Here is a 9,137-nt window from a genome sequence, read left to right as displayed (position 1 = left end):
AATGTTAGACCCTCTCCACTAGTGTTTGCAATCAACAATTTCTAAACCATGGGTGTGGCTGCTTGAGAAATGATTTTCAGAGGTAAAGAAGAGTAGAGAATAAGGTTTTTGAGGGTACCAAAGAACAAAGTGATTCCATACATAAGTATAATTAGCATGGTTGACAATAACCAAGAGAGAAGAATGAACATTGATAACTTTGATTTTTCACAGGAAGGTACTAATGATGATGTCCCCATGTTTGTCAATTATCTTGTTACTAGGTTGCAGCAAGCTATGAGCAACCCTGCTTTCCAATCCTCAACAACTTCGTGCTTATGGGATTTCCTTTCCTCTCCAAGAGGAGAGAGAGCTTAGGAGGCCTCTTGATGAGACCCCCAAAAGAAGAGACTCTCCCATACAAGAGGAGGAATCCAAAGAACAAGAAAGTAATGAATCCCTAAGTTCCTTTGAAGATGTGGCTCCACAAAGACAATGGTCTAGACGGTTGCCAACTCCTCCCAAGAGGAAACGGTTAACCCACAGTCCTTTTCCTCGTCACTACAAAAGAGAAGAGAGGAAACAAAGGAAGAAAAGGGAAAGAAAGAGGTCACCCTCTTCTCCTTCTTCTTCACCTTCCTCCTCTTCCCACGAAAGCTATGGCTATTCTCCTAGAGAATACAAGAGGGGAGGATATCACAAATCTTACCTTGCATGGTGAAAGTCACAAAAGCTCAAGAAGTTCAAAGAGGGAGGAAAGAGTATCTATTTTCTTACCTATGATGGCACCTTTGGTGCCCCCAACAAAGTATTGACCTTCGTCCAGCAACTTGATGCGACCTTTGGAGACGAGGGCTTAACAGAGTCCTCTAAGCTACGCCATGCAGCTATGCACTTCCATAAATTGGCTTGTCAATGGTGGGCTAGCCTTTGTGGGAATGGTGAAGCCCCAAAGACATGGAAAACTCTACGAGTTTCCATCATGAAGCAATTCCTTGCAAGCAATGCAAAGGAAAAAGTGATTGCCAAATGGTGGAGGTCGAAGCTTCTCTCCCATGAGTCTATCCACAAATATGACAAGTTTTGGGATTTACATCTCAAGGCTAATGTCTTCCAAAAGATAGAATTCACCAAGCAAAAGCAACAAAAATGTGTGGGATTACCAGAAGAGATGGCCGAGTATGTCAACTCTCAATGGCCTGATTCTATCACCAAAGTAATCCAACACACTATGGTTGCTTCGTGCATCAATTTTCCAACAAGGGGCTAGACGAAATGTCAAGCTCATGGAAAACAAAGACAAAAATGATGCAAAGGGGAAAACCAATGCCCAAAATTCTTCCCAAGGCACTTCCTACACCAACAACTACAACAACAAAAGGTCCAAGGAGAAGGGAGTTTACAAAGGTAAAAAAAACTCTCTCATGAAGAGCTTGAAGCTTATTGCAAGGACCACAATTGTTTTAAGTGTGGGGAGCAAGGACATGGCTATCGTTCTTGCCCCAAGAAAAATGCTCGCAATGAGACTCCTAGGGCTTCCACCATTGAAGCTCCAAAAGAGGATGCTCATTGCAAAGGATCATCTCTCTCCTATGGTTGGGGAAAGGTAAGGGAGCATGATGCCTTCATCTTGTTTGAACCTGACTCTACTCAACTTCATATCAATGGAGTTGGCCACCAAGTTGGGCATTCAAGCTTTCAAGATAGGAGATACTGTAATTGCCAATACAACTTTCAAGGAACAACAAGCCTCTGTTACTCCCTTGATTGGGAAGTTGAGGCTTCATGTCTAAAGCTATGTTGACAAAGAAGACTTTTTCATCTCTCCTCTCCAACATGAGGATGCTATCCTAGGGGCACCATGGTTCAACCGCATGGCTACCAACATGAAGTTCCTTGAAAGGAGAATCTAATTTACCTACAGGGAAAAGAACATGTATGTAGATGCTAGTGAGTTTGGTCGTACTATGCCACTTGTAAATCCTCCTGCTTTTGATAAATCAATGAAGAGCTCTGTTTCTGCGTACATGATTTTTTATCAAAGAGTCCCTAAAAGATCCTAATGTTTCATCAAATGTAAATGGTAGGAATCAACCATAAAACTAGAAGATCAACATAAGATAGCTTTTGCAACAAAGTGGGGCATATTTGTATACAGGGTGATACCTTTTGGTTTGACCAATGCACCTGCCACTTTTTAGAGACTCATGAGTCATGCATTCAAGAAGTATCTCATGAATTTTTTGGAGATATACATGGATGATTTATGAGTGCATTCTAAGTTGATGAGTGAGCACATAATACACTTGGAAAAAGTCTTTGAAAAGTGCAGATCTTATCGTATTTGCTTAAATCCTGAAAAATATGTTAGACAAGGTAAAATCTTGGGAAACATTGTGTCCAAAAATGGGATCTCCACTGATCAAGATAAGATACAGGTGATTGATGCACTTCCAAGACCAACCAAAGTAAAGGAAATACTGCCAATTATGGGTCACTGTGGGTATTATAGGCGCTTCATATACATGTATGCTGTAATAGCTAGGTCTCTGTATGCTCTCATTGCCAAATTTGAGTGGACGGAAGAATGTGAGAAGGCTTTTCACAAATTAAAGAAGGGATTAATTTTTGCTCAAATTTTGCAAGCCCCTGATTGGAACAAGATCTTCCATGTTCATGTAGATGCATTATACCTATGCCATAGGGTGCATATTAGCTCAACTTGGAGACAAAAAAAAATGGATTTTCCCATTTGTTACTCTAGTAGGCATCTAAACAACACATAGGAAAATTATACCACTACAAAGAGAGAGGTCCTAGGAATGATATATGCTGTCAAAAAAATTAGACATTACCTTCTCACAAACACGTTTCTTTTCTTCGTAGATCACTGTTGTATCTGGTAAACAAACCTTGCAACACTCGAAGGATTGTTTGCTGGTTTATAATATTTCTTGAGTTTGATTTCACCATGGTTGTCAAGAAAGGAACATCACACAAGAGAATTGATCCTCTTTTAAGATTGTTCCATGGAGAAGCACTCGAAGGTATTGATGATGACCTTTTAGATTCTTATATGTTCAATGTTGAAATGATTCCAAGGTGGAGGGAGGAGATCATTCCTCTACTCACCATAGGATCATTACAAGTAGAAAGACAACCGTCAATCATTCATCAAACCAAAAATCTCTAGCTTTTAGCTAGATGGCCATACAAGAAAGGTAATGACGAGATCTTGAGACTATATGTACAGCCGGCCAAAAACAAATCCTATCTAAGACTTGCTCATATACAACACACGAGGTTTCATAAAGGGAAAACACAAACATACAAAAGACTAATGAGACTTGGGGTCTACTCGCTAAACATGAAAAAAAGTATCCATGATTACATAAATCATGTGAAGCCTATAAAAAAAAACCGCCAGTGGAACATGCCACACTCTTTAGAGTAATTAGAGCACCCAAATGGAGTACTTACATTATCAAGTACTTAAATGCCAAGACCTTACCGGAGGTATTGCGTAAGGCACGAATGAGAACTATAGAGGAGGAAGCAAACCACTATGTGCTGATTCCAAACCAACTGTACCCTGGGGGAAAGACAATCAATTGAGATTGTGTGCTGCTAAAAGAGAATATTTCTCCATCCTAGAACAAGCACACTCAAGCCAACTAGGTAGACATTTTCTCATGACAAAAATGCAAAGCTTATACTTCTTGCCAGAATATGGTAGCCAACCCTGTTCACAGACGCGGAGACATATGTAAAACAATGTGATGCCAACACACTAAAGCACCTCTGCGGAGAGATGAAATGCCATTACGCCTAACGATAGGTGTTCAAGCCTTTGCCAAGTGGGGTATAGATTTTGTAGACCCCATCATATCTCCTGCATACCGCACACATGCTCAATATATTATAGTAGAAACCAATTATTTGACCAAGTGGATGGAAGCGAAGGAAACACAAAAAAATGATGCACAGACTACGACACAATTCCTATTCAAAAACATCTTTACCAGATATGGCCTACCCATTGAGATTGTGAGCGATCAAGGAGCCCACTTTGTGAACACCATCATTGAAAGCTTACTCGACAAATTCATGGTGGTTCATCAAAAATCAGCCCCCAACCACCCCCAAGCTAACGGGCAAGCAGAGAGTACCAATAAAATCTTATGCACGGTGCTAACCAAAATAGTGAGTGAATTGAGGACTAATTGAAACCTAAAGCTACACTCAACGTTATGGGCTTACATGGTAGCATTTAAAACTTCCATTGGAACCTCTGTATTTAACCTTGTGTTTGGAATTAATGCTATTCTACCCATGGAATTTTTGATTCCCACACTTCGAGTCGCAAGACAACTAGGTTGGATGGGACACGAACTATCTAAAAGGCTAGACATCTTGGAACAACTAGATGAAACTAGATTAAAGGCGGTCGTAGGGATATATGCCCAAAAACAACAAATGAAGGCTTTCCATGACCAAGACATAATTAGCAAGGAGTTCCAGAAAGGGGACTACGTATTGGTGTATACCCTCAAGCAAAACTCCAAAAAACTCAAAAACGAGGGATGGGGCCTTTCGTAATCCATGACATATGGCAAAGTGGCACCATCAAACTTGCAACATTAATAGGTGAGGAGATGGCTAATTGGATAAGTGGGTGCAGGTTAAAAAAAGTATCTTCTCCCATTGACACAAGAAGAGCTACAAACCACTCATGCGACAGTAGAGCGGAAGAATCGAGCCCATGCTACTCAAGCACAGGCTAAAGAGGAAGCCATAATCAAAATATTAAATTGGAAAGAACAAGCCAACCATAAGGAAAATTGGAAGCAATGCAAAGGCCTCAATCCTCCTCCAATAGCATCAATTTAGAAGAAACCTACATGTCTTGGTGGTATGGATGTACGAATTATCCATCAACTTCTTGATGGCTCCATTGGACGAGCACTAGTAGACACTAGAGCACAAGCCAATGTCATCAAATACTTGGCGTTATTAAAAATGGCCACAAAACCTTTAACATCAAACCAAATTGAGCTCAAGGCAGAAAGTCAAGGGACAATGTTGATCATAAAAAAAATTTGTGCACGATTAAATGTACATTAAACTTTCACTCTGCTTCGGTGTAGGTAGTCTCTACGGGGCTAATCGCCCTGCTCTCAAAGTATATAGGCTTGTAGTTTTTCCCTACCTTTTGCAGTAAAACTGTTCCAAATAGCAATCATGCCCATTGTCATAGACACATAGATGTCGTCCTCTTGATTGGGAGGACACACCACTGGCAAAAATGACACAAAATTTCCTTGACCCTATGAAAAGCTTCCCGATCTCCCTCATCCCACTCATAACCGTGCACCTGCTGAGCCCTCTTTTGAGGAGGATGCACATATTGAGACAACATCCAAAAAAATCCTGATAGATATTCTAGCTTATGAACAAAGAAAGCCAAACCTTGAGCATCTGATGGTGGATCCATGAACACCAACGCCTTCACCTTCTTGGGATCAGCCTCTATACCATTTTGCAACACCACATGACCCAACAACTGCACTTGAGGCTGTGCTAGCTTGCATTTCTTGGGGTTCAGTTGACCTCCTTCATCAAGCCTTTGAAAGCATAACTGTATCTTTGATAGGTGCTCCACTCTTAAACTATAACAGCCTATATCATCCTTCAAGACCCTGATAAAGAGGCCCAAGTAGGGGCCAAATACCCTGTTCATCCAATCTTGGAAAGTAGCATATACTAAAGGACGCAAAGCGGACCCCGAAGCCCGATGGCCTCTAAAACAACGTGGGCCAAATGGCGCGCCTCGAGCCTGCCACGGAAAGTGAACAGGGGGCACCACCTAGCTTTGAGCGGCTAGGACGCAAACCATGATGATATGAACACCGAAAACTTACACACACACACACACACACACACACACACACACACACACACACACACACACACACAGAGAGAGAGAGAGAGAGAGAGAGAGAGAGAGAGAGAGAGAGAGAGAGAGAGAGAGAGAGAGAGAGAGAGAGAGAGAAATTTGCAAATGATGAAAACCCTCGGGGGTCTGAGGGTGAATTATTTCTGCAACATTTACAAAGTGGCATGCTGTGGTGGTAGAGAGATAGGGAGAGGAGGTGGTGCAACCTACTTGGTGCGTTCTCTAAGACGACTCAATGATTGTGAATACTTACTACCAAGAGCGTGTATACATGTGTGCATCGACCATTGGAGTCGAGAGATGGATGTGGTTCCCTTCGCATGGTGCAATTCCCCAGGTAAACCCAACACACAAGCCCCCCTTCCCGTGATGGTGATGGTGTCAATCCTTCCCACTACACTCTACCAAATGCTTGGCTCCTCATGAATGGGTGATATCATTTAACGAGCAACAAAAAGCGAGCGAGGGACATAAAGCAAGCAAAAGAAAGGGAAGAATAAAACACATCTGTCACCTTGTAATGTCCTTCAATATTTGTTTGCAAAACTCACAATTATTATGCCCTTAAATCCTAATATTGACTCTTGTGTGAAGATGTTTTACTTATACATGGCCCCCATAGGAGAACATATCTTCCTTTTAGCATGTACGCACACAAGTATGGAATACAACAAATGGTTATTTCTTATGCCTTTTATTGCTCCCACGATGTAAAGGATTTTGTTCTTTTGAATTATATACTTAACAATCAACTCAAACTACAACCACTCTCAAGGCTTGTATGCATTGATTAAAATCCAAACATTATGTTTGAAAAACACGCAACCTGGCACATACCTTATCATATCTTCCTTATGACTTTTGCAAAATCACCAACTTTGAGTCTTTATTATGCACACTAAAGTTTTAAAAAAAAAGGATAATTTATTTTTATTGCAATGTTTCACTAGATAAATGACATCCACATGTATGGAATACAACAAATGGTTATTTCTTATGCCTTTTATTGCTCACTAGATGGAAAGGATTTTGTTCTTTTGAATTATGTACTTAACAATCAACTCAAACTACAACCACTCTCAAGGCTTATATGCATTGATTAAATTCCAAACATTATGTTTGAAAAACATGCAACGTATCACATACCTTATCATATCTTCCCTATGAATTAAAATGACCAACTTTGAGTCTTTATTATGCACACTAAAGTTTTTTTTAAGAAGGATCATTTATTTTTATTGCAATGTTTCACTAGATAAGTGACTTGGTTTGCTATCAACTAATAGTTCACACGCTCTTTAGAGAGAGAGAGAGAGAGAGAGAGAGAGAGAGAGAGAGAGAGAGAGAGATAGATAGATTTTATTATCGTCCTCGGAGGTCAAATATGACCTATGGGACCAAAGTTACATGTGATGTAGTATGTGTATGGCTGATGAGTGACTCTCGATGCTCCAAAATTGTAGTGATGAGAGTCGCAATGGAGAGCCCACACTTTGGCTGGGAGAGGAAAGTGTGTCGGTCTAAGTTATGGCTGAAAATGTGAGAGAAGCAAGTTCGGATGTGATCAAAAGCTGAGCACTCTAGTAGTGTGTGGTACTCAGACTCTCGAACTTGCAGTGAGCATAATGTGCACAATCGATTTGACTCTTCTCCATTGCCCCAACGCCCTATCTCGCATCGAAGGAAATGGGAGCTAAGCCGAATTGCTGCGATAGTGCGTATCGCGGACAAGGGAATAGGCTCAAGCATGTAAGTGTGAGTACGGTTTCCTCTCTCAGCGAAGAACATGGTTTTGTAGTTGGGGGCAATATAGGTGGTGTAATGTATGAAGCGTGACCCACCGGATTTCTCCCAAGCCGTAATACATTGGCATTGTAGAAAAGCTTCATTCACTTGAGAGTCAATTGAAGCATCATGTAGCAAGTGTAATGCATCCCATCTCCCAAACCACTTCTTTATGTCTTGCATCCATCCCGTGCTCAAGATCTTGCTTTTATGCGTCTTTTGAACTTTTTTGCTTGCTTCCCATGCAATTGTAAGAAGTCGATGTGAGGGGTTTTGACGCATCTTTATCATGTACTCCACAACCCTTTCCATGCGCATAACCTCAATTGGAAGAGATCCCGACTCAAGAAGTAGGAGCATATATGGTGTTTGTGTCTTAACTTGGAGAAAGTTTGTAAGAAAACGCTTTTGGACATTCTCAAACTCTTTCCAAGTAGACTTTGAGATGCTCCCGCCCCACACTTCAACTCCATAAAGAAGAACCGGTGTCACCAATGCATCAAAAAGATACTTCTTGAGAACCCAACACTTGATGTTTCCCGCATTACACATGTTCTCAAATGCATAATATGCTCTCTTTCCCGCTTCCAAACGACGCATAGCACATTCATGCCACTTGTGATTGGATGGAACCTCAAGGCCAAGGTACTTAAAGCTCTCAACAACTTCAAGTGTCTCGTTGTTGTACACAATGCATGGCTTCTCCTTATGGTTGGTTTTCACAAGCATAACCTTTGTTTTGGATTCATTTACAATCAGCCCACTATGCAAGCAAAAGTTCTCAAGGACAACCATAAGTTTTTGTGCATCTTCTAAAGTGTGTGCTAGAAGCACTACATCATCCGCATACAACAAAAGTATGATTACCGCATTGCAAATAGTGACCTCTTCAATGCCTTCTTCTTGCATAAAGTCAAGTACCATTTGTTCCAATTGATCGATGCATAGACCAAAGAGAGTTGGTGACAATGGACATCCTTGTTTAACCCCAATAGTGCTTACAAAAATTTCTGAAATTTCTTTTCCCATGCACAATTGACAAATCACCTTCTCATAGATTCGAGAAACCGCAAGCATAAACTCACTTGGCACTTGGAGTTCTTCCATCCTTCTCCACAAATTGTTACGTGGAATCATATCAAAGGCTTTCTTAAAGTCCACAAAACAACAATACAATCGCTTGCCTTTCAACCGACTTTCCTCCATGAGAACACGAAGAGTGACAAGATGATCAATGGTGCTATGGCATCGACGAAAACCCGCTTGTCCCTTTGCACGCTTGTCATTCTCTTCAGCCCAATCACTCAATTTCATCTCCATTATGCACCCAAACAACTTTGCCATAAGAGACCCAATCATTATAGTCCGGTAGTTGCTTACATTCTTTACATCCCCTCCTTTATGAAAAGGCTTAACC

Source organism: Adiantum capillus-veneris, chromosome 16 (genome assembly GCF_014529385.1).
Source record: "Adiantum capillus-veneris isolate H3 chromosome 16, ASM1452938v2, whole genome shotgun sequence".
NCBI lineage: Eukaryota > Viridiplantae > Streptophyta > Polypodiopsida > Polypodiales > Pteridaceae > Adiantum > Adiantum capillus-veneris.
Note: the sequence above shows the minus strand (reverse complement) of the source record.